The sequence below is a fragment of the Astyanax mexicanus genome, chromosome 1 (genome assembly GCF_023375975.1).
Source record: "Astyanax mexicanus isolate ESR-SI-001 chromosome 1, AstMex3_surface, whole genome shotgun sequence".
Lineage (NCBI taxonomy): Eukaryota > Metazoa > Chordata > Actinopteri > Characiformes > Acestrorhamphidae > Astyanax > Astyanax mexicanus.
Genome location: NC_064408.1, coordinates 91676273 through 91702766, shown reverse-complemented (window position 1 = coordinate 91702766; position 26494 = coordinate 91676273). Strand labels below are relative to the sequence as shown.

Here is a 26494-nt window from a genome sequence, read left to right as displayed (position 1 = left end):
GCCATTAACCAAGCTGAACTGCTTGACTTTTTGCACCAGGAGTGGCATAAAGTTATCCAAAAGCAGTGTGTAAGACTGGTGGAGGAGAACATGCCAATATGCATTAAACCATGATAAAAAACAGAGTTTGTCCACCAAATATTGATTTCTGAACTCTTAAAACTTTCTTTGCATTATTTGAGGTCTGAAAGCTCTGCTTCTTTTTTATTTCAGTAAAATTACAATATTTTTATTGGGAATTTGGGATAAATATCTGTAGTTTATAGAATAATACAATAGATAATACTTACCTAGATACTTTTACTCAAACGTCTATCTATAAATAGAAAAAGTGGTCTCTTAGTTTTTTTCTAGAGCTGTTTAGTACCGATCAACATTTTAGAATGTTTTTTTTTTATTATTTTTTAGGATAGGAATTGATATAAATTCTAAAGTTCAGGATTACAGTAACACACATGACTAAAAGAGTAAAAGTGGTGTGTGTTATCACTGAGCTGTTCTGGTCCAGTTCCAGTAAAGACAGGATGATTATAATAATGATGATTCAGGTGAGATGTGTAAATGACAGACTAGGGACTGATGCACCTGTGATGCTGGCTGTACAACAGCCTGACTGCCTGAGGGAAGAAGCTGTAGTGGAAACGTCTGGTTCTGGACTGTATGATTTGGTACCTCCTGCTGTTTAGCAGCTGTGAGAACAAATAGTGGCTTGGATAGTGGATGGAGTCCTTTATAATCGTGGAGTGTTTTTGATGTTTGGTGATAATAACAATCACTTTTATCTAAACCAATCTGAACGTGTTTGATTTATGAGATTTATGATGTTTTTAAAATTACAGGAGAAGCTGTGAACTACTGCAGTTTTATCATAAGGAAGAGTGTTTTTGGCACAATATGAGTGAGGCTGGTTCTCCAGAATCTCAGCTCATTAATTATATCATGTATTCTATTTTCATTCTCTTCAGCTCTGTCTATCTCTACTGTTCTATTAATATACTGTAACCCAAACCAATACATCAAATAGATCTCAAACATTTCCAATTTTAATATGATCTGCAAACAAAGTAGTGTAAACTGACTGGGTTTAAACTGTGGCATATTAATATTAAATACAGATGCTGTGAGGTGGTCATAGGTGTGTGTGTATATTGTGTAGTTTACAATGGGTTTGAATACATCACAGTCAATCAGATTATGAATATGAAAATCATAAAAATGCAGCCCACCTGTGGAGGCCCTTATCCACCCTCCAACCCAACACCAAGAGGATGAATAACACTCCACCAGTGGAACCACCACAACTGAGTTGAACATTTTTAACCTGTTCACACACACACTTAACTCCCAAAACACTGTAACCCACATTCAATAACTATACTGATCATATAAAGAGTCCAGGGTCTAAAGAGTCCAGCGGTGCCTCCAAAACACCAATGAAAGAAAGACCAGCAGGGAAACACAGTGACCGTTGTTGCATTGCTGTGCCGCAGACTATTTTTAAGCACCTCAGCCAGACTGCCACAAACCCACTTGGCAAAGGAAAATGTGCCTCAGGTCCACAGGAAATCTGCCGGCTGAGCTGCCCCTCCAATCCCCTACGCCCTCATATGCTATTTAACCAAGAACAGCACAACAGTGAAACACAAAGAGCTTCCGTCAACAGCAAGGTCAGTCCACTAATGCCCTCAGCCCGGACACACAATCACCTAAAGTAAACATGGAGGGAATGTTAAAATCTGCCCATATTAGAGAGACAATTCAGGCACTCGGAAGCAATTCTGTGCCTCTGAGTTTTTTATAGACCAGGGGTCACCAAGTCTAGTCCTGAGAGAACAGTGTACAGCATAGTGTGATGATTTCTCTGCCAACATAGAACCTGGTGTCCTCTGTTAAAGAAAATAAGTACTTTATTTGAGTCATACCTTCACTGATTTATATCATTTTTTAAAATTGAAACCACTGCAGTAAACTTTAGGCTAAATGGGTGAAGCTAAATTGCTTTAGGATGAACAGGTTGGGCTAAACTGTTTCAGAAGAATGGAAAGATCTAAACATCTCTAAGATGAATTGTTGGGGCTTAACTGTTGTAGAAACAGCTACAGTACTGAACAGATTGGGTTAAAATGATATAGACACAGGGATATTTTTACTGATGTGTGTAACTAAATACAGCACAACAATCAACTATGTCATTTTCTGTTTCTATAGTAGCCAGTGCTAAGCACTCGCTGCTGTATTTTCTTTGTTTCAACTTGTTTTTGTTTTTCTCAGTTCTCTCCATCAGAGTGGCTGTTTCACTTGTAGAGGCTTCAGTTTTACGACAGTATACCCTATTTTTAACCATTTATCCATTCTTCACTTTACTCAGACTCTCACTAATAACTTAACTAGCTTGTAAATCTACTAGCTAGCTCGCACTGCCTGTCATGTGATGCCAAACCAATCAACAAGTTCAACCTAAACATTTTGTCTTTTGCAAATGAAGTAACTAAATGTCTGTCATATAATAAATTATGTTTGCTGAACTTTCTATATATTGGGAAAAAAAAATTTACTTGGTCTATAATAAATGGTCTGGCAATACCTCTGCGGCCCACTGGGGGGCTGTGGCCTGCAGGTGCTGTAGGCTGAATGGGTGGAGCTAAACTGCTGTAGGCTGAATGGGTGGAGCTAAACTGCTGTAGACTGAATGGGTGGAGCTAAACTGCTGTAGGCTGAATGGGAGGAGCTAAACTACAGTAAGATAATTAGATGCGCTAAACTGCTTTAGGCTGAACATATGGGGCTTACATGCACTAGTATAAATTTGTGGGGTAAACTCCTCAAGGCTGAATTCTTAGTACAAAACTGCTGTAGGCTGTATGTACATGGCGAAACTGGAAAGATGGAGTTAAAATGCTGGTGAAAAGTGAACTGGCAGACCCAGACAGCTGTAGGCTAAGTTAACAGGGCTAAACACTGGCTGGACACTGAATGATTAGCATTAAACTGCATTGATCAGCTGTACAGATAAAGCGACACTGCTGTATGGGCATTTGAACTTACCAACTCCTAATTTCATTTAATAAGCTCACGTTTTTAGACAGAACCTTCCACTAAAACACCTTGCATCAACTGATTAAAAGATGCATTTTCATAGCCAAAGCTCATTTCCAACTAACAGAAAACTGAATCAGACATTGGCCAATGTATTCATAGCCATCTGCTGTAATAACTTTCTGAAAAATTTTAATCTTCAAAAGTCCACCACTGTGAACAATACTAAAAACTAAACTGCACGTTCACAGCCCAGCGCCTGCAGACTTTAAACAGTCAACACGGCCAGCCTGAACTCAGCGGGGCATGAGAAATAAACACAGAAAACTAAAAATATTCCCTGATTTATTTGCTCCCGTGGCTTCTTCTCCGCAGGCAGGATGTGATCAGTGCGAGGGTGAAGATCACCACTTCCTGTCCAAGCTGACTTTCGAGTGTTTTCCCCGCCGCTCACCCTCCGAAACACACGCCGTTCTGTCTGAGGGCTTCGGATCGTTGAGGCGCACCGTGTTCATGGAAAATAATTTTAAGCCTTTAAATATAAATGGCCCCCACCTCTAGAGAGAGCAGAACCCACCATCGATCTCCTGCGCGTAGCCTGGACGAGCAATCATCCATTTCTGAGCAGTCAATCAACAGGTTTTAAGCGCATCAGACAGAGATGTGATGCCTGAACGCTGGGCGCTGAGCTCTGGGCCCATGTGTTTTAAGCAGAAGGACTGTAGAAGGTTTTGTATTGATTAGTTCTGTCTCTACCAAATCTACACTGTTCCCAGACAGGGTGGGGAAATTCACAGAGCCTCCCTAACAGCCTAATGGCCTAATGGCTCATTCAGCTTAGAGCTAGCAGGAGCATAAACACTCGCTATAAAATGAAGGGTTCTTTTATTGTTCATTTCTTGCTTATGCTGTAGGTCCCTCATTATACCACAGAGTACCATATTGTGGACAATGGAATTTTTCTCACATTTGCTGAAAATGGAAAATGGGGGAACAAACAGTTATGGGGCATTATGGTGAATATTGTTGCATCTTTTTACAATAAATATATATCAATATAACAGCTTAAACTAATTTTTATTAAGATTCCTCCAGAAATCTGGGATACAACCTGATAATAATATTAATTCCACACTCTATGTATCCAGTATTAGATATTGCTTTTTGTATCGAGCTGATACAAAAAAAGCTAAATAATTATAATAATAAGACATTGAACAAGACAATGCGTGTCATGTGATATGACTATTGCAATAACAACGTGCAAATTATAGCCAAAATCTGCTAAAAACAGCCAAAACATAAGAGTGTTGCTTCTCTTGCTGTTTTTTTGGATGAACATTGCAAGGCAGCCAATCAGAACAGGCCAGGGTTGGTTTACATTTGTTGACACTTTACGCCCAAATGTTTGTGGACACCCCTTCTGATGAATGCATTCAGCTACATTAAGTTGCACCCACTGCTGACACAGATGTACAAACGCAACCACACAGCTTATCTTTAAGCATTGCCAATGTAATGGGATTGCCAATGTAATGCAATAGCATTGCCAATAAAATAGGACCCTCTGGAGCAGCTACATATACATGGGAAACCATTGGCAAGAGTGGGCTAGAGAGGTGTAAAGACCCCCCAGCATGGAGGTGTGGAGCAGTAGGACTGTGTTCTCCAGGGTGACAGTGCTTCATACAGTACTTTTGGGATGTGGATTGGTAAAGGTCATCCAACATCTTGACCTCACTAACACTCTTGTTGCTAAATGCAATCAAATTCTCTCAGCTAAACTCTCTAAAAATAGCCTGTTTAATTGTAAGCGACTGAAGTTTGAAAAGTTGAATGAATAAACCCAGAAAATGCCACAAGTGTGTGAAATATAATATACCGAAATAAAAATGTGGTAAATGGTTACTTTAAAAAACATCTTACCACATCTCACATTTCCACAGTCTAATCTAGTGCTCTCTGTCAGTGATGCTGAGTTATATGGAAAAGAAGGAGGGTAGAGAAGTGAAAAGAAACAAGTTTTTCTCTCTTCCACTGTCACATCACTGTCAGCCAGCTCTGCCTCCGCTGGCCTCGCGCAGGCTTCACCTGTCAGCCAAAACGCCGCCGAACAGGATGCTATCGCAAATCCGGACAGACTGGAAGCGCAGCCACCACCCAAATATCAAATTGTTGTCAGAGCAGAGAGATGCACAGTTTAACGGCCCGTCTCTGCCACAAAGGAGGAAAACAATCAGGTGCTGGTCCTGCACCGGCAACGCGGCGACGGTTATGAATCACCTTCTGAGTCACTGACATTTTACACCGCAGACAACAGACAGGGGTGCAAATCTCGATGGCATTTAACATCAGAATAAAGCAGCCTGAATTATAATTCCTGGAAGGTAATAAAGTACAGTAAATAAATCATTCCTCAGTCCCAGATACAGTCTGCCATATCTCAGCAAGACAGGAGAGAAGAGAGAGAGAGAGCAGTGTAGAGAAAAAAAGCAGCAAAAATGAGAAGGGCAGAGAAATAAGATAAAGAGAACAGAAAATTAAAGAAAAAAACAGAACAAAAGAGAACAATAAGAGACTGAAGAAAAAAGAAGAGAAGAGAAGAGAAGAGAAGACACTAGGAAAGAAGAGAATAACAGACAACAGGAGAGAAGAAACAAGTAGAGAAGAGAAGAGAAGACACTAGGAAAGAAGAGAATAACAGACAACATGAGAGAAGAAACAAGAAGAGAAGAGAAGAGAAGAGAAGAAAGTAGGAAAGAAGAAAATAACAGACAACAGGAGAGAAGAAACAAGTAGAGAAGAGAAGAGAAGAGGACTAGATGAAAAAAGGCAAGAATAAAACATAAGAATTCAGAAAAAAGACAAGAGAAGAAAAGAATAAAATCATGCAAATCCATTGATTCAATTACAGTTGGATGAAGATTTGTCACAGTGGTAAACCATGCTAGCAATAGAGATGAATAAGTGTATAGAACTATTTTAAGATTTAATTCAATTGCTAACAAATCTTTACCAATTGTAAGGTAATTTACTGTCACACTTCTCTACTAATAATGTGCTTCTTTAATAAAAACCTCTTTGACATCACAGAACCTTTTGAAGCCCTGTTTTGAAAAAGTTTAAGCTAACATTGTCAGATTCTTGTGCATTCTCTCTCACTTTAACAAGCTCAACTGTAGTCAATTTTAAGTTTCTAAAGTTGACTCGTTTAATGTTGCTGAATTTTCACACTGTTAGAGAAGACAGAACTGCAGATGATCCGCTGCCTCTATTACTGCAGAGCGGATCTGAATAAAGCGGTGTGGAATAAGCTGCGCAGTTACGCTTCCTGCACGGCCTGTTCATTAGAGCCTTACCCCACCTGGGAGGACACACATCTCACACACACACACACACACACACACACACACACTCCTCTTCTCATATTTACTCGAGCATGACCACAGAGAGAGAGAGAGAGAGAGAGAGAGACGACTGCAGCTTATGGCCAGTACAGAACCTGCTTAAAGATTGAGCTCACAGTGATTAGCTTGATGATGGTCTTATATGAGGTGATTCAGTTCATTATGAATCCTCAGCCTGATCTGATTTAGTTTGCTATGAATCAGAATTGTGAGAATAAACCCTACTAATGTAATTGTGTTATTTACTAAATTAAAGGTAATGTTAGCTAAGCTAGATATGTTTATCTTGTACATCTGTTATAAGTATAAAGTACCAAAATTTGGACACACGTCTCATTCAGTGTTTTCATTTTATACAATTTTTCCTTAAATTAAAAATGAATACTGAAGTTATTCAGGCTGTGAAGGAACACAAAGAATCAAAGAATCAAAGAATTACCCTGTGCAACAAAGGCAGCTCTTGATCTTTCTTTCCTGGGGCAGTCCTGATGATGGCCAGTTTCATCATAACGTTATTGATGGTCCTTGCAATACTGTATACCAACTCTACATCTTCACAACTTTAAAACTGATGCTCTCAAACATAATTAAGAGAAAAGACTTTACAAGTTCAGCATAGCTGTTAACTGAAAGCCATTCCAGTTGACTGTACCTCATAAAGCTGACTAAGAAAATCCAGCCAAGATAAACAAAAATAAAACATATTCTGGTTTGTTTAACACTTTTTTGTTTACTAAATAATTCTGTATATTTTCCTTCATAGTACAACAGCATATTTACATATTATAATGCTGATTTCTTTTTGTTAAATTATGAAAAAAACACTGAATTTAGGGTGTGTCCAATATTTTGACTACTGAACTGTATATGTACAATAATGTCTCTGCTGTGTGGTTTTGAATGTCTACACATTCTTGGAACAGGATGTTTTCACAAATCTATTTGTTTTATTAGTGTTTACTTGTAGTTATAAAAGACTTTCCATTTTATAAGACCTTTTTCTAACTCTACTTCCCAAGAATCTCTAGCTGTGCATCCTAGGTGGACTGCACTTCTCATTAAGTACATCATAAAAATGTCCAAAAAATGTTCCAAAGTGAAGGACTCTTCAAATGCAGCCAAAAAATGCAGCCTAGATTTGGAGCCATTTTTCAAGGGCGCAACTGATGTATCCTTCTCAAATAAATTGGGTGAAAATTTCAGAAGACAAAGCTTCCAGAGCAGAGTGTGTTTTAAAATGTTATTGTTATTACATTTATAATTTATTTCTATGAAAAAGTAAAAAAAAAAAAAAAAAACATTGCATGATGTTTATGTGTAACATTATTACTAAGCCTGTTAGACTGTTAGTTCCGTGTGTGTGGTCAATAAGCTATAAAAGCACTGGAACGCAGCTACAGTACTGTCATGAGTAGTCAGGCATGTAGTCGTGCACGTTTTTTTTGTTTTGGGGGAGTGGCTTTAGAAAGAGGCTGAACACAGAGAGTTGTTTTGCTTTTTTTAAAAAAAAAAAAAAAAAAAGCTCAGCTTTTTAGTTTTACAGGTTCTTTTGTCCTTCATTGTAGACTGAATGAACTCCACACAGAGCCTCCAGAAGCCTCTGCACCACAAAAGAACCACGTCTTTATAGACCAAACAGAAGATCCTACAGATAACAGCTGCAGCTTCAAATGGGAATTCCTCCGACTTTTTAGAACTTCTGTGCAGTTCAGTGGTTGAGATGTAAACAGTCCTTGTGGGGTTTGATGGGAAAATGTGGTTCATTGTAGAAAAGCTTACAACTTACAGCGGATTTCTTTACAGCAGTGGTGATATAAAGCAACGTCTCTCTTGAATAAAACACAAATCTGGGCTGTTTATTGTCTATCCAACAACCACCAGTGAAGCTACATCTGTCCTTCCACATTTATATCTGATGTTGAGGATGAGAAAATAAAGGCAAATAAAAAAAAAAAATTCTTTAGAGACAATCTAAGTACAAAACACTCTAAATGAACCCATCCCATGTGGAATACACATTTTAGACCCAAAATCATTTTAAAACTGAGATGAAACAGTGTCTCACGCATCAGACAGTGTTGTCATAAATATATCTCATGTATATGTATGGAGGAGAGAAGAACATTCGGAGAGTTTAAGATAATGTGGCAGTTTTATAAACAACACACAGAATAGAAAATGCATCTGCTATGCATTTGACTGGTAATGATACTGAAAAAAGTCCTAGTTTCAGTAAAAAAAAAAATAAATCAACATTTTGATGATAGAAGAACATACAAGGTTTTCAATACCAGCATAGTCACACAGCAATGGCCAATTCAATGGAAATGGCTTTGACATTTGGGTCAATCAATGCAATGCAGCAGTAAAAGCCCACAACACAACAACCCAGACAACCATCAATGTCAATTGATGCCAGTATTTGGTTGACTGAAGGTCACAAAGTCACAATGTCAGCTGACCAAAATTAGATATCAGAACCACATATGACATGTCTAATACCAACAATAAATAAACAATAAATTAAATTAAAACAGAATTATGATATTTAGTTGTTTTCGAAAAACCTGTTCACACCTGATCACACCATGTGACTAGTATCTGGATCGTACCCTAACATTTTAACACATTGTAGTTAAATGTGTCTCTGGTTAGTCTGATGAAAATCTGCAGGTTTCTGTGTGAAATCAAATATGCAAATTATTGCACTGGTTGTATTGGAAGAGGCTATGGTTGTGAAATTATCTTGGAGTGAAGGATGTGTTTGTTCACACTGCTAAAAAAACAAACTGGCTCAAATACATCTCAGTCCACATCCTGAAGTGGTTTGATTTTAATGTGTATTAGGTGTGTTTACACCCAAGTCAAATTGTAGTGTCGGGTGTACAAAATCCAAATGTCAAATGGCCTAGGTTACATTCACATTACAAGTCTCACAAATCAATGTGAATTAATGTGTCCTGAAGCTGTAGATATGCAGCTAATATAGATAAGTGAATCAAATATAATTAGAAAAGACTAGATTTATGGATGTCCACACAGTCGTGAAAAATCTGATCTGTCACCTTAAAGCAAAAACTGATAAGATCAAATTTTAGATCAGCAAGGAAATATTTAGTTGTGAGGTATTAATTCGTATGTGAAGTATATTTCGTGATATTAACATGAACATAATTTGAAATTCAAATGTTAATATGATATTGAGAATCAATCTGGTCTGGGTCTGCTTCCAAATGAACGTCAGAGCAGTTTGTTTGTAGTGAGAACGTGATTTCTCCTCAGGTTTGAGCTGAACAGCTGTTCAGGTGCAGTTTAACCTGATATATTAACCAGATAATTACTATAGCTATGGACAATGGCTGTCTCTACTGCTAGTCCATGCTAATCTGTTTTCACACTGAATGCCATATGGGCAGTTCTCGCCGCTCACACCCTAACAACTCCACTTACTGTGCAGATATTTCATTAAAAACACTGTGTTTGAAGGCGCAGAAGCAAATTTTCAGCATCACACTGCACAAATATACACGGTCTGGAATAGAGGACATTCTTGCTGTATTTACCTTCTTGCTACTGTGCCTTTGTGAAAACAAAACAAATCGAGGGAAAATATACAAACTTATCAGCTGATTCAGCAGGAGAAACTAACAATTTAAGAGTCCAACATCTTTCTGACCTCAAACTGGCATCTAAAGCCTGTAGGGAATAGGAACTATTTATGTCTTTGTGAAAGCATTCTTAAATATAAACCTGATAAAAACATGGCATTTAATTAGACATAATATTATAACATTGACTAAATCTGTTCACACCTACTCTGAGAACATAACTGCAACTGAGACACACTTGCATAGTTGTTTTTAGTGCTCTCTATATTTAATCTGTTACTATGATGATGATTCATCAGTTATGGATACAGCACTGCAAATTATCATTTACATATACAGTATAGGCCTGAGCTCACATTTATATTTATAAGGCTGAATTCAGCCTACGCTTATGCAGTTGTACGGAAATGAATGCCCAGCAGATCAGCTGTTTGCGGCTGTTTGCCGAGTTTCTTACTGAAATAAGTTCTACACGAGCGAATGATCAGATAAGAAACGCAGGCATGGATAGCTTCAGTTCTTTTATATTAATCGAGCAGCACCACTATGGATTTTGTAATAATGGTGTCAGAGCCATTAATGTTATGATTATTTTGCGGCACATTTGTGAGACAGTAAAAAGGCATTTGGGGACCAGTCTGTACAGATGAAGACTGGCCTGATAAATTACTTGATTTTCTTAAAATACAATAAACACCTTGGTTTATTAAAACACACGCAGGGATGTGTCTGGATCTGTGACTGATCTGGATGCTCAGCAGAGAGCTGTTACTATCAGTTACTATAATTATATGCTGTTTATTTTACAGTTTGTTTCTTAGATAAATTAATTAAGAAGATTCATCAATTAATTGTGGCAGCCCCACAGCTCTACACTGCACTACACTCACATTACATATTTATTATGACAGCAGTATGTACTGGATATGTTGCTGTCCAATGAAAAACAAGTATCTCCAAAACAGCAGCTTCACAGGAAAAAGAAAAAACCTTCTAAACTTGTAATGGAATTCAAGGTTAAAGAGTTTATTTCAGGTCATTTTGAATTATTTCTATTGGTCCATTCATCTAGACATTTTGGCACAAATAGAGATACTTGTTTTTCATTGGACAGCGACGATACATAGGAATTTGAGTGAGGACTGCAGATGGAAGGGACATTGCATTTCTGAAATCGTACTGTTATTCAACATTTCTCAAACCACAGTGTCACATGTATATTAGGAAACACATCAAAAGAGGCATTACCACCCACAGTAAACAGCGCAGCTGGTGGTAATGATTATGACCGATGGCTTCTGGCTAGAACTGTCCAGACAAGCTACTCTGACAGAAATTATATCCATATGACAAATGTCATGGGACACAATGCTAATCTCATCCAATATGCAATCTAAACATGTAATATTTCTAATTTGTACACTGTTATGATAATAGCCTTAACTAATATAACATTATTCCTAGATATGATGTTTTTGACATGTTTTAAATCAAGCTTCTAAAAGTATTAGGGTTTCATCTTACATCTCTATATCCTTACTCTAGAAGCCTAGCCCAACAATGTTTACTGGCACAGCTAAAGATAAAATATTCATCAATACATTTATTGATTTAATCTGACTTTAAAAAATGTAATATGAGTAATGTTAACTTAAATATTAAATATGAATAATGTAATCTTCAAACAAACAAAAAACATTACTAAGAATGAGGTTCCCTCTTTTAGCGAGTTATAGGCAAGCCATCAACCACAAAGCTTCATTTAGTGCGTGTCAGTGTGTCTTTGCTATCATAACAACAGGAAAAGTATGCCTTTGCACAGTTCAAAACACACCAGAGACATGTACTAGTTATCTTACCTAATCATGGGTATTTTGGGTGTAACGTGCAATAACCCAATCTGCATTTCCAAGATAGCAATGAACATCTGATGACTGATTGTTGTCTAGGTTGTTTTCAGTCAGTGGTGCACTCGTGTTTTTTTTTTCATTGTCAGGATAGCAATACGGCAAAAAATTACCTGAGCACACCTCACTTCCAAACCACCACGCCCATCAATGTAAATGTATTTGCACATTCCGTAGCTATTTAAACAATGCAGGTACAAGGCGTGAAAACAGACTGTTTTTGAGGTGTAAACTAGCAATCAGCATCGCAACACACATTGTGCACCTCTGAGTGTTTTAATCTATTGGTAGATTGCTTATTTCAAGTAAGATGAGAAATTTAATTAAAACACCTGGAAAAAGAAAGAAATATTAGATGTTTAGACTCAAACATAGATAGAACATTAACAGCTCTGCAGCTGATTCTCCAGTAGTACAGCAATAGCCAGTTCTTAACCACACACACACTGATTCACATACACAGCACAGTTCAGCCCTGTGTGTTATCAGAACTGCATGTGCCAGAACTGTGACTGTAATTTACACAAGATGGCTATATACTGAAGCTCTGACCCAGAGACCAGAGAAAGTCTTCTGTCTTCAGAAGACTGGACACTTTCTACTCCCGCTATCTCTCATACACACACACACACACACACACACACACACACACACCACTGCTCAGCTGGGATTCACACATAAACCCCAGCAGCCATGATTTTACAACACACTCAGAGGCCAAAGAGAGAAAAAAACGGCAGACTCAGAGAGAGAGAGAGACAGAGAGAGAGACGGAGAGAGAGAGGCAGGTCATCACTCACTCTCCAAACACAACCTTCAGCAGAGCGGGATCATCACTGAACAGAGAGAGGAGGAGAAAAACACCCTGTCTCCTCCCTCGTCTTTTTTCATTACTCTGTCCTCGTCTCTTTCTCTCTCTTTAACTCGCTCTCTCTTTCTCCCTCACACTGCCGTCTTTCTCTCTTTACGTTCCTTTCTTTTTAGTACATTCTGTCCCTCTCTCTCTCTGTATTATTTCTCTATCTCTCTCACTTGTTTATCTCTAATCTCTATCTTTTTATATCTCTTTCTCTGGTTGTGATCTGTTTTATCTCCATTTCCTTCCCTCTTACTTCTGTACTTACTCATCACCATCATCGTTTTGGGTCTTTCCATTTCTTTTTCACTGCCATCTATTTTACTTCCTTCATTCTCTTTTTATTTCTCTCTTCACCATTATCTCATTTTCTATCCATTTAAATTGTCCTCTTTGCACATATGTCAATATCTCTCCATTCTTCTTACTTTCTCTCTCCTGCTCTCTTTCTTTATTTCTCTCTTTTTTCCTCTCTCTCCTTTTATCTTTTAATTTTTTCTCTCTTTTTCAGTGTTTTGTCTTATTCCTGAAAACTTCTTTATCTCCAATTTTTATTCCCTTTCTCTGTGCTCTCTTTTCTCAATTATTCTTTTGTTTTTGTCCTGTACTTACTCGTCATCTCATCTCGTTAGGTATTTCTCTTCTCTTTTTTTCCATGTTCTTTTCTGCTTCCATCTGTTTTCTCTTCCTTTATCTGTCTCTCTTTGTATGTTCCTCATATATCTTTTTTCATATCTTTAAATTCTCCTGTTTGCATATTTTTTATGAATATATTGACATTTGCCCCTCTCTCTCTCCCTTCCTCACACTATCCACTTGCTCTCTCTCTCTGTTTCTTTTTTAGTCTATTCCCTCTTTCTTTCTTTCTTTCTTTCTTTCTATTTTTAAACCTCTGTTTGCCTCGCTTACTTATCACCGCATCTCATTGGATCCTGATTTTCTTGCTTTCTATTTCTTTTTCACCACTATTTGCTTTTCTTCCTTTATTCACTCTTCCTCTCTCTCCCACTTTCTCTCTCTCTCTCTCTCTCTCTCTCTCACTTTCTCTTAATATCTCTCTCTCCCTATTCTCTTTTTCCACATTTTCATTAATATCTCAGCACCTTCATCTCATTCTCTCTCTCTCTCTCTCTCTTCCTCTCCCTCTTTCTCTTCTTGTTTTTTTCTCTAGAGATTCCTGTATAAACAGAATGCCCATTAATTCAGGTGTAAAGCGGTGGACCTTTATTAGTGGAGGAGAGAAGTCCATATTTATTTAACTCCCTTTCAGTCTACCCTGTATGATAAGAGCACTGTGGACACACAGACACTGACCCACGGGATTTGTTAACAGAATTCACGCACACACACACACAAACACACACACACGTTTTGAAGTTTTCTGATGCTGAAGGAAAAGGAAGCAGAGTTGTGTGGCTTTGGAGTTACAGTAAACACATCAGCACAGACAACACTGATGAGCTGAAGACATGCTGCTAATTTTATCTGGCATGCAGACACACAATACACACACACATACACACACTGACTCACCCACGTTCAGACAATAGAGTGTGTATTCTAGTTTACTATGCAGACGAAACAATGTGCTGTTTTATAGGCTGTTTTATAGATTGTTAAAGATGCTAGTTATTCATATTTAATCCTTGGTTTTAGACTTAACGTATACTTTTGGTTGAGGGATACATGCAGGGCATTGTGTGGCAAAATTCACAATGGGAAATAGAACATTTATATTTGTGGTGCAGTCACATGTCATATTCTGATTCCCATCACCACCATTCTAAAGAGGGTCAGTTTCTCTGCAGTGAATCATAGGAGTATAATGCTGTATGCTTTGTGAAAACCTAAAAAACTATATATATATATATATATATATATATATATATATATATATATATATATATATATATAGTTCACTACATGAGCAGAAAGGTGCATTTTAAGGACATCTAAATATTCCAGCTATTACTGAAGCAAACACTCTGCTCTGTTTGGGGATTCAGACTGCTTCATTTGCTTTAGTCTGACAGTTGTTGATACTATGGGAAGAGGCTTTAGTTATAGAGGAAATCTAAAAGATTCCCACAGTAAATAGTGTTGCATAAATGCACAGTTCTAAACATAAACATTTGAGAAAAAAACATCAGCATTTAGAGAAAGTATTTATTACCCTTTGGGATTTCTTGTGATTTACTTTTGGGATTACTAATACCACACAGAAAAAATGTTTGCATGGTTTTATTGAACATAACATGTTAACATTCACAGTGCAGGGTGGAAAAATATGTGAAACCCTAGGGTAATGACTTTTCTGAGAGCTAATTGGAGCCAGGAGTCAGCCAACCTGGAGTCTAATCAATGTGATGAGATTGGATGTGTTGGTTAAAGCTGCCCGCCCTATAAAAAAACACACCAGTTTTGAGTTTGCTCAAAAGAAGCATTGCTTGGGTTGCAAAAGACCTGTCCACCAACTAAAGCTCAACAGAGGATGAATGATTCAACAGGACAACAACCCAAAACATAGAAGTAAATCAAGAACCGAATGGCTCCAACAGAAGAAAATACGCATTCTGGAGAGTCCTGACCTCAACCCAATTGAGATGCTGTGGCCTCATGGCCTCAAGAGAGCGATTCACACCAGATATCCCAAGAATATTTAGCTGAACTTAAAAAGTTTTGTGAAGAGGAATGGTCCAAAATTCCTCCTGACCATTGTTTAGGTCTGATCTGCAACTACAAGAAACGTTTGGTTGAGGTTATTGCTGCCAAAGGAGGGTCAACCACTTATTAAATCCAAAGGTTTAGATACTTTTTCCTCTCTCACTGTGAATGTTAACATGTTGTGTTCAATAAAACCATGTAAACATATACTTTTTTTGTGTGGTATTCACTTAAGCAGACTGTGTTTGTCTATTGTTGTGACGTAGATGAAGATCAGAACACATTTAATGACCAATTTATTCAGAAATCCAAGTAATTCCAAAGGGATCACATACTTTTTCTCACAACTGTATATACATTGTGAAAGACAATAACTATCTATTCATCTACACAAATAAAACTCAGCTTTCATAAGCAGCACTTTTTGTCGATGATGTAAGTGACCCTAATTTTCTTTGAACTTACTTTTATTAAGGACACATCCATTCCATTCCTCGTCCTTCTTATCTAATCTTCTTTAGTAGCTATGGCAACATTGTTGAACCTTTGCGAGCAGCATCAGTGACAATAAAAGCTTCACTTTGCAAATTCTTTTCCACAGCAAACCTATTGTTGCTGATGGACACTTCACATTTCTCACAGAGGGTCTGGACCCAGTCATGGCAACGTCCCTCGCACAAATGAACGTGACCCAGGGGCACGCACGCTGAATGAGCCGAGCTGCTGTATGATTAACAGGGACTGAAGGTTAGCGCTGTGTTTGATGGCAGTCTGAAGGTTGGCGTGTTGTATTGGGCTGCTGCTGCAGAGCGTGGATTTGCTGTAAGATAAGACACTCAGGCTTTATGCCCGGAAGCTGTTCGTGTTCTCCTCACTGTATAATCTTTACTAATTCTTAGTCTGCTTAGTCTGAAGACTGCTGCTACTGATCAGAGGGTTCCAGAAGCTCACGAAAAACCACACAATTACATTTGCACTGAATACAATTAGTCTCATTTACAGTTTATGCTGTCTAAGAGAGCTTTTTACACCAACATTGTTTGGTCCCCACTTTTTGGACTTTGGACTAGTTTGGTCTAAATCAAAATAACAGGTCTGAAAGGTGCCATGAACCACAGTCAAGACCAAAGGATGATCAAAAGAGATGATCTCCTTTAAATCAGCTGAACAATTTTTTATATATTCATCAGTTCAGACTCTCAGACAATTCCAGAAAGCTGCAGACTATTGTCACTCATTAGAAACAAGAGGCAAAAGAAGCAAAAGACAAAGTGTTGTGCCAAAATCTGGCTCTCCTCGCATTTACAGCAGTATGCAATTTGGATGATGGATGGATGGATGGATGGATGGATGGATGGATTGATGGATGGATGGATATACACTCAAACCAGCACCACACACACTAACAGGTCAGTGTCACTGTGGTGTTAAGCAAGGGTACACTACCCCAATAATATCCAGCTACAGGTATAACTAAGCAATAATACACTCGAAGTTTGTGCTATAACATGTAATATTGGCACTGCTGTGCTGTGATTGTAGGCATGAGATTTTGAGTTAAAGGGGACATGAAAATATGATAAAAACTCTGTGAGTTAAAATAGTTCCATTGCTGCTCTGTTTGTAGCTGCACAGTTTGGTTTGTAAGCGCTGCATCATTGCTTGGTTAGCTGTAAGTGGTGGAGTAATACACGGAGAGCTTATGCTACAGTGCATTACCGGCTGATAATGTCACTCATAGAATGCATTGCAGGGTCGGAAACTAACTGTGGCATAATTGAAATTAAACAATGATGGATTGGGATACAGGAGCGCTAACATGTTTCGTTATGTTTCCAAAATTGGCCAATGAGTGCAATCATGAAGTAGGTGTCTAATAAAGTGGCCAGTGGCTGGAAGTTTAGTGGAAGGTGTTTCTAATAAAGTGTCCAATAAGTGGAAGCTCAGTGGTATATGTTTCTAATAAAGTGGCCTCGAAGAGGGAGCGCCATGTAGATGTTTCTGGTAAAGTGGCCAGTGAGTAGAAGCGCAAGGTCTGGAAACTGAATGTACAATGCACTTTCTGTGGCAGAACAAGTACAAAAAGCCTCTCTCTCTTCTCAAAGGAGAAAGTATTTATTTTAAATGATCTTCCAACTCGGGGACGTCTTGTTTTTGAGCGTGTCGGTGACAAAGCAATCCCTTTGAACTGGCAGTCAGCTGTGCACATCTGTCAACACTGGGAGACACTGAAGCGCTGATGTGTTTGATGGTTGCTTTAATCCAAATGGTATCCAGAACACAATTGAGATCAGAACCGAATAAAGACAAAAAGGTGCTGCCGCAAATCAAACGCCAGCAGTCAGTCTTCAGCACTTCACTGCAGCAACCAAGAACCCTCCTGAAATTAAAGTGATGATGCACAAATATATATAATACAAAGATTTCTTACCCCACATGCAGTAAATCAAATGTAGCCAAGAAATTTGCAGTTTAGCTAACTAAGCTTAAGTTGCTAACAAGTACTAGATGTTTGTGGTGCTAACTGCACTACAAATCTTTACACACACCCCTCAAACTGTGTGTGATGTTGTTCAGTAATCCCTAATAGACTCACTTGTCTGTGGCTTCTGACACTGCTTGACACACTGCTGTCAATAAACAAGGACTGAAGGCCACTGTGAGCCAAGCAGCTCTATAGATATACTGCATAGAAGCCATAGAGCCCTGTCCCTCAGCCAAACTGCCTAAAGGAAACTCAACAACTCATCTCAGAATTCAGCACTTTTCAGCTCCGCTCCTCCGGAACTTTAACAACTGCAAGGCAATGAACTCTGGAGAATGACTTTGCTAAAGACAACACAAAATAATATAACCATCTGGACATAGGTCACTTTTGTCCAAAGTCCACAGTTTACACTTTATGGAGAAGTCTATGGGGGAGTCTGTTATATTCAATTCTTTTTAAAAAGCCTGTATTGTGAAAAAAAAACTTTTTGTTTTGCTAACAGTTGCACTTTGAATTGAAGGGGTCTGTAAGACCTATTTCAACTATTTCATATACACTTTCTTCTACAGTCCATTGAGTCTATGCTGTACATTGATTCTGAATCCACAAAAAATATGCATATATAATGCAATATTTTACACAAATACATCTGCCAGACTGTATTAGTTTGCCAGCTTTTTCTTGCTTCTTGCTTCTTGCTTCTTTCTGAATACAAGGAAATAAATCAGAACAGAGCTTTTTTACACATACAGTATGTTGAAAAGGTACAGGAACAATGTGTCAAGTTTAACTCTAAAGCATAAAAGAGTTTGGAAAATGGCCACAGAAAAATGAATTAGGACAACTTTTGATGATGAGTTTGAATGAAAAGGTACGATGTGAATGGATTGTACAGTATAGTGGTGATGCATGGGTTTAGATGGGTATGGATGAGAATGATGAGCAAAGCGATGATAAGTAAGAATCGTATGATGGTATGGATGGGTATGCATGGATGAGTATATACAGGTATGGTTAGGGGTGATTGGGTATAGATGGGTACAGATAGTATAATGGTGATGTATGAGTGGGTATAGATGGTGTGATGGGTATAGATGGGTAAGGATGGGGATTATTAGTGTGATAGGTCTGTTTGGGTATGCATGGACATAGATGTGTATAGATTTTATGAGGAGGGGTGGATGGTATATTAGGTGTGAATGAATACGATGGGTATGAATGGGTATAAATGGGTACTGGTGATATGATGGGTATGTAAGGCTACCTTTACTTTGCTAAAATTCTACTCAAGTAAAAGTACCCATCTAAAAATCTACTCAAGTAAAAGTAAAAAAGTACTCATTTTAAATTTTACTTTGAGTAAAACTTACATAGTTACTTTTAATTATTTGATGTAAAAAAGTACAAATCATAAATTAAATAATTATTAAATTAAATAATTTGGACCTTTCAGGCAGTATTTGCTCAGACCACCCAATAAAACATTTTCAAGAACAAGTGGCATAGGTTTCTATGATCCCTTTTTTTTCTTTACTGTTAAAAAGTTAAGGTCCTTTAGGTGACTATAAACCGTATTTTTATAGTTTTACAGTTCATTATTATTCTTTAATTTGCCATTGCTATGCTTTACCTGCTATTTACCTTTTTTTAACGTTCAAGCAATTTGTTTAGTGTTCCCAGTAAAAACTGAAGGAAATATCATTAAAAACATGAAATCATACAAAAAAAAATGTTGGTCGGCGCATGTGCAGTGCTGTAAAGAAGCACATATCGATGGGTAGCATAATTGATTTACACAGTGTCTCTCCTGCTAACCAATATAAACACTGCTGGGAAAAGTTCAGCTGCGCTGCCATGGAGAACAAAACTCATTTCATTTTCTAAAAGTCGTGAAGTAAATTACTTGTGTCAAAAGTAAAATACCTATTTTAAAAACTACTTAAGAAATTACAAATTACTCATAGTTAGTTACTTTCCACCTCTGGTATTGATGAAGTGATAGGTATGCATGGGTATGGAAGTGTATAGATGCTATGATGGGGATGAATGGTATTATACGTATATTATTAATGAAGACAATAGGTATTGATGAGTGTAGATGAGTATTGATGGGTTTGTGTTCTAGTAAGTATGAGGCTGAAGTCAGCAGAAACTTCAGGATGGGGCAACGGAAGGATACAAAGATTGAACATTATCCTTTAACAAATCTATTCTGAAACAGAACACACTCTGCTAGCTACAGTGTGTTTTCCCCTGTGGGGTTGGGGAGCATTTGAGCAGTTTGAGATTGATAGCCTACTTTCAGAGACTAAGAGAAGAGCTACAGGTAAAATAACAGCTCATTTTAAAGTCAGTCATTTTTTCTTAGAAGGGACAAATGCAGAGATTTTAATATCCTAATCAGAAGATGTCTCATGTGATCTCCAAAACTTAAACATCTGTTATACAAACGTATCGAAAAGAACTGATACTTTACAGTGTGTGTGTGAGAGAGTGAGAGTGTGCGGATGGGAGAGAGTGTGCGCATGCATAAAATAAAAGATGCTGCAATCTAGTGTAAACTTTACCACTTCCTCCCAGGAGCAAGACTCTTACAGGTGAAGTTATGGCTCGTGTTTAGAGCCATAAACAACTGCACTTGCCGCCTATTTAAAGAGTCGCTTCACATTTCTCGTCCAGCTGCCCCGGCACACTGCGGGGAAACTAAAACACATTAAATTTGTCCAACCCCGCGTGCGCGTGTGGGTGAGAATGTTCTCTCGTCGCGCAAGGTTGACGCCATTATGCTTAATGACCTGACAAGTCCTATTGTGTTAAATGAGATTGGATATGTCAGCGGCTAACGCTGGTATGCTGACACAAAGCTGCTTCCACACGGCACAAATTACAAATGCTGGAACTATACAAAAAAACTTAATTGCAGGGATGGCATGCAAAAGTGTATAAAGACTAATGAAAAGAGGGATATACTGCAAAAAAAACCCAGAAATTCTGGCAAGTGCAATCATCTAAACATCAACTAAACATCCGTACGCCCCTTCTAATGACGGAGGTTAGCTATGTTAAGGTGCACACATTGATTGTGCTCATTCACAGGTTGTAAAATCGGCATAAAAAGCACTGAAAAATAGAACAGTTCTCTCTGGAGCAGTTAGACATGGTCACTACATTGAGATGCGGAGCAGTGGAACTGTTGTCCCTGAACCGATGATTAAGCCCAGACTAACACCTTGAAATGGATGAAAAGGAGTGGCAGAACTAATCATGCAACATCAGTAACTGACACCACTAATGGTTTTATGGGCTATAATGCAAACAAAAATCATCCTCACAGCAATGTTTCTAAACTCCTAAACCTGCTGTACTGCCTTTACAAAATATTAGAGTTTTTAGAGTTGTTATTGCAGCAAATTGAGATGAATTCTTCTTCATGATTTGATAAAAAAATGTAGGACAAGCAGGTGTCTACAAACTTTAGACATTTATAGAAACAAGACATCATTATTATATATTATAACAAGTAAAAAAATAAGATTCATCAAGATTATTCTAAAGATTCACATTTGATTGAAGTCAATTATATAATAACTGAAATGATTTCATGATTCCATTATCTCCTATTGGATTAAGACAATTCATTGTAAAATATATAGAACAATGACATTCCATGCAAGAATGGTTCCTTGCCTGGATTAATGTTTCTTCTATATGATGGAAAAAAACTTGAATATGAACTGTTCACAAAATAATTGTAAATAACACTAAAAATGGGTTGTACCATTGTTATGAGGCAAAGAAGCCTTTAAATACTATTGGGTGCTTCACTTTACTTAGAGTCAAATGAGAAGAAATAAGTTGTCAATATAGTGTTTTTATGCTCTTTTTATCTCTTTATCTCTTCTTATCTCAATAAACAAATAGTGATGGGACATTTAACCATTCAGATGTTTAAACCTAGTCACTTTGTGCATCTGGAATATCAGGATCTAGGATATCTGGATCAGGATTGGATCTTAAGGCCAAGCCACATAAAAATTCAAATATAAACACACCCAAGATCTGCTTAAAACAGATACAAATCTAATTGCTTAAACCACTTCAGGAGGTGGTTTATACATGACTAAATGCACCAAACTCTACAAGACACATTGACCAACCAAAACTCATCCCAGTACAACCAAAGCTCCTCCCACCTGCAGTAGGTTATTGTTGAGTTAATCATTCTAAACAAACCAGCATGGATTATTCAAGCAGCTGACATCCCCTAATAAAAATGCATGATTGTGAAAAACTGTAAAATTGTGAAACCATCTTTACACTCTAAAAAACAGAGGTACGACATGAGTACTTTTTTGTACTCGAAGGTACACTCTTCATAATTGTACCCTCAAAGGTACAATATTGGTCTTTACAGGGTCAGATTTGTTCCCTCTGAAGTACAAAGTCATTCCTAACAGCAATAAGTACAAATTAAAGTAAAAAAACCATGGGTACAAAAAAGGACTTTCACTGAAAGGTACTTTTTTGTACCTTAATATAAGGTACAGCCCCAGCGACAAGCTTTGTACTCTTTTAAGTACAAATCTGTACTTATATTTCTTAGAGTGTAGTACAGCACAGGTAGTTATTATAGCGCAACAAGTCCATTAGCATTTTCCCCCTCCTCAGAGCAATCACATTACAGCCTGACTAACTGTAGACACATTGGTCTACCAAGTGTATAAAAGCATGTGTTTAAACTCTTATCAGCACACAGTCTACATGCTAGTCACACGAACAAGAGCTTTATTCCAATGCATTCTGGTATTCCTCATAAACTGTAATAAAATCTCATTTTTCTCTTTCACTCTTTTCTTTCTCTGATAATAGCAGATGATGGTTTATGAATCATAAAGCAGCACTGAAATGTCATGCAAGTGTGAAGTTCACTTCTGAACAGATTGTTTGACTAGAAGACAAACACTGTTGAAAACGGCACTTCACATATAACCACTGACTTGAGTAAAGAACACTTGAAAAACGCTCTTTTTAAAGGTGCAGTTGTGGCTTGCGCCTTAGTGTACCATTATTCACTGTAAAGGTTGTTGATATGGCAAAAAATATTATATCATGATTTTTAAAGGCATTTTGATGATAAACAACATATATTGTGAGAGAAAATGCATCCATAGCAGCATATACTTCAAAACTGAAAAAGCTTTTTAAATAAACTCCCACTTGCTACACTGGTTTTAATTTAGAATTTACTGTCCTAAAACAGTTTGAATTAAGGAGAGTCTGGGTGCAGTCTATCAGAGTACAGTTGGAATTAATTAAATTTGCATTTTGAGCCAAATCGTCATAATGAACAATACATCACTTTGCAGAATCAGAACACTATCAAAATATCACAACAGAAACTTGAAAAATAAATTTCTACAGGATTTCTAAAGGAGTTTCCCAATAAATTAATAAGAAATAATACTACACACTATGACCTATAGAGTTCAATAAGATAAAACAACAAATATTAGCTTGTATGTGTATTATGCTCAAATCTCACAAATGCATGTAATAATATAGTCTAAGCAAAGGGGGGTTGGTATGTTTTTGGAGCCGCTACTGTTCTTTATTGTCCTTTTAATTGGGAGACCTAATAGAGATCTACTTCAATCTAGTTTCTCAGCCAATTTCAAACCCTAAAGCAAAGATTTATCAATTTTATCAGGATATTATTTTAAGTTCTAAGAAGTTTACCACACTGCAATTTCAAACTGACAGAAGCTTGAAGACGTACAAAGGGGGCACACTTAAAACCCATTTTATAGGTAATACAAACATTTAAACACACTATAAAACTAACAATATCACTAGTAAATCAGTAAAAGACTTTTTTTTACATTTTGTCTTTCATGAAAACCACTGCTAACGATCGACTCTGGGCATCTGGGTGCAGCCTGTCAGAATAGAGAGGCAGAGTCGGGGGTACTGCATGCTAAATGAAAACAGAGACATGCACTGACTTTTATGAGGCAGCACGATGTTCATAGCTCAGCGGAAATGATTTATAGACATGCATTCCTGATTTTGAAATGTGTTTAGCATTTTAGACAAACTTATTTAATTAATAAAACTCAATCAAAATAAAGATCTATCACAATCAGAGGGATAATTGTCTCAAAACTGGAAAAAATTATACACAGCTCTGGAAAAAATAAGAGTTTCTTTGATTTTACCAAATTGAAAACCTCTGGAATATAATCAAGAGGAAGATGATCACAACCATCAAACCAAACTGAACTGCTTGAATTTTTGCACATAAAGTAATACAAAAGCAGTGTGTAAGACTGGTGGAGGAGAACATGCCAAGATGAATGAAAACTGTGATTAAAAACCAGGGTTATTCCACCAAATATTGATTTCTAAACTCTTAAAACTTCATGAATATGAACTGAAAGCTCTGCATCTTTTTTATTTCAGCCATTTCTCATTTTCTGCAAATAAATTCTGTAAATGACAATATTTTTATTTGGAATTTGGGAGAAATGCTGTTTCTAGTTTATAGAATAAAACAATAATGTTAATTTTACTCAAACATATACCTATAAATAGCTAAATCAGAGAAACTGATTCAGAAACTGAAGTGGTCTCTTATTTTTTTCCAGAGCTCTATTTTATGACAGCCAAGTGCACAATAGATGATGTTAATAGAATATTAAGAATTTTATAAGAATTAATTTGCTAATTCGTTAAATTAACACAATTTACAACTCAAATAATAGAGAATGGAGGTTTTATAGAGAGGATAAATATGTAGACTAATTTGTAAATCATGTGATTATACAGCTCAACAGCACTCTTCTATATGTGGTACCACTACAGCTCTTTATACACTAAAAATCACTCTTTGAACCAAATCTGATTAATCAAATCCGATTTCAATCAAATCTGATTAAATCAATATTTTATCAATTTACTGTTATAAAACGGATATTTATGAATAACCATAACTCAACAACACCTACACACACAGATACACCATCAATATTAAAGCTCACTGAGTCAATCTGCCTGTACAGTTCTCTGTATATGAGATAAACTCTGTGGCAGCGCCACCCTGTGGCGGATTAAAGCACAACCAAAACTTGCACTGGACTCTCACTGTATCTCTGATACTCTACTGGAGCTCTGGAAATAAACCTGCCTCTTAGAGGGACTTTAAACTGTCTTAATTATCGCCATACTGTAATACTGCTGTACACTGTGAGTAAACTGCGCATGCGTTAAGTAATTAATATGAAACAAGGTTTCTGCAGTTAAAGCTGAGCGCACTTCAATAAAACAACACTCACCCAACAACAGCAGCAGCAGCAGCAGCGCTGTTTACACTCCTCTCTCTTTCTATACAGCGTAAAAGTGCAGGTAAGTCCAAACCCAAGTCTCACACACACTCCTCACACACACTCCACGCACACACTCCACACACATACACACCACCCGAAGTCGCGCTCCTCTCTCCTTAATATACTGGAACCCAGGCGAAACGTGGACCCCCGGCAGCGACCACCCGGAGCACAACACAGCTATACTACATACAGAGGGATAAAGAGAAAGAGAGAGAAAGAGAAAGAGAGAGTGGTCACTCACCGGAGAGACAGAGCGAGTATTCCTGTTCATCAGGAGAGAAGAAAGAGAGAGAGAGAGAGTAAAATCCCACTGAGTGCGTGTGATCCCACTGAGAGCGCGAACGGAGTGAGGGATAGAGAGAGCGCGAGCGCGTGTGGATGTGTGGACACGCAGATGTGGAGCGAGAGCTTCAGACTGTGGGTGAGAGAGAGAGAGAGAGAGAGAGAGAGAGAGAGAGAGAGAGAGAGAGAGAGAGAGAGAGAGAGAGACGCGCACAGACGAGGAGAAGAAAGGAGGGGTAAATGTGTGAATAAAAAAACAATAAGTAGAGAAAAGAAAATGAAAAGAAAAACAAAGAAAAAAAACAACTTGAAAAAAAGGAAAAATAAGACAAATAGACAGAATTAAAAAGAAACAGATAAACTGAAAAACACAATTATTCACTTCTCTTATAAACACCCAACTTTCTCTGGACACTTTATTAGACACCCCTAAAATGTAATTGTATCTCTGGCCACTTTATTAGAAACACCTAAACTGTACTTATGCTCTCTTTCCACTTTATTAGAACCCCCCAAACTGTACTTGTACTCTCTGGCCACTTTATCAGAAACCCCTAAACTGTAATTATACTCTTTGGCCACTTTATTATAAACCCCTAAACTGTACTTGTACTTTTTGGCCACTTTATCAGAAACCCCAAAACTGTATTTGTACTCACTGGCAACTTTATTAGAAACTATCAAACTGTACTTGTACCCTCTGGACACTTTATTAGAAACCTCTAAACTGTACTTGTACCCTCTGGCCACTTTATTAGAAACACCTACACTGTACGTTTACTTTCTGGCCACTTTATTAAAACCCATAAACTGTACTTTTACTTTTTGGCCACTTTATCAGAAACCCCAAAACTGTATTTG

At 37.5% G+C, this 26494-nt stretch overlaps 1 protein-coding gene across 2 annotated transcripts in view; it reads right to left on the bottom strand.

The window, feature by feature from the left end:
• Positions 1-25812, bottom strand: part of sema5a (sema domain, seven thrombospondin repeats (type 1 and type 1-like), transmembrane domain (TM) and short cytoplasmic domain, (semaphorin) 5A) — a 281050-nt gene extending 255238 nt beyond the window's left edge. Inside the window, exon 1 of one of the 2 annotated variants that reach the window (XM_049485501.1) lies at positions 25593-25812. The gene's annotated coding sequence lies outside the window, so the exon portion shown is untranslated. The remainder of the gene's footprint in view (positions 1-25592) is intronic. The other variant, XM_049485492.1, reaches the window with a different exon arrangement.
• Between the last annotated feature and the right edge of the window lie 682 nt (positions 25813-26494).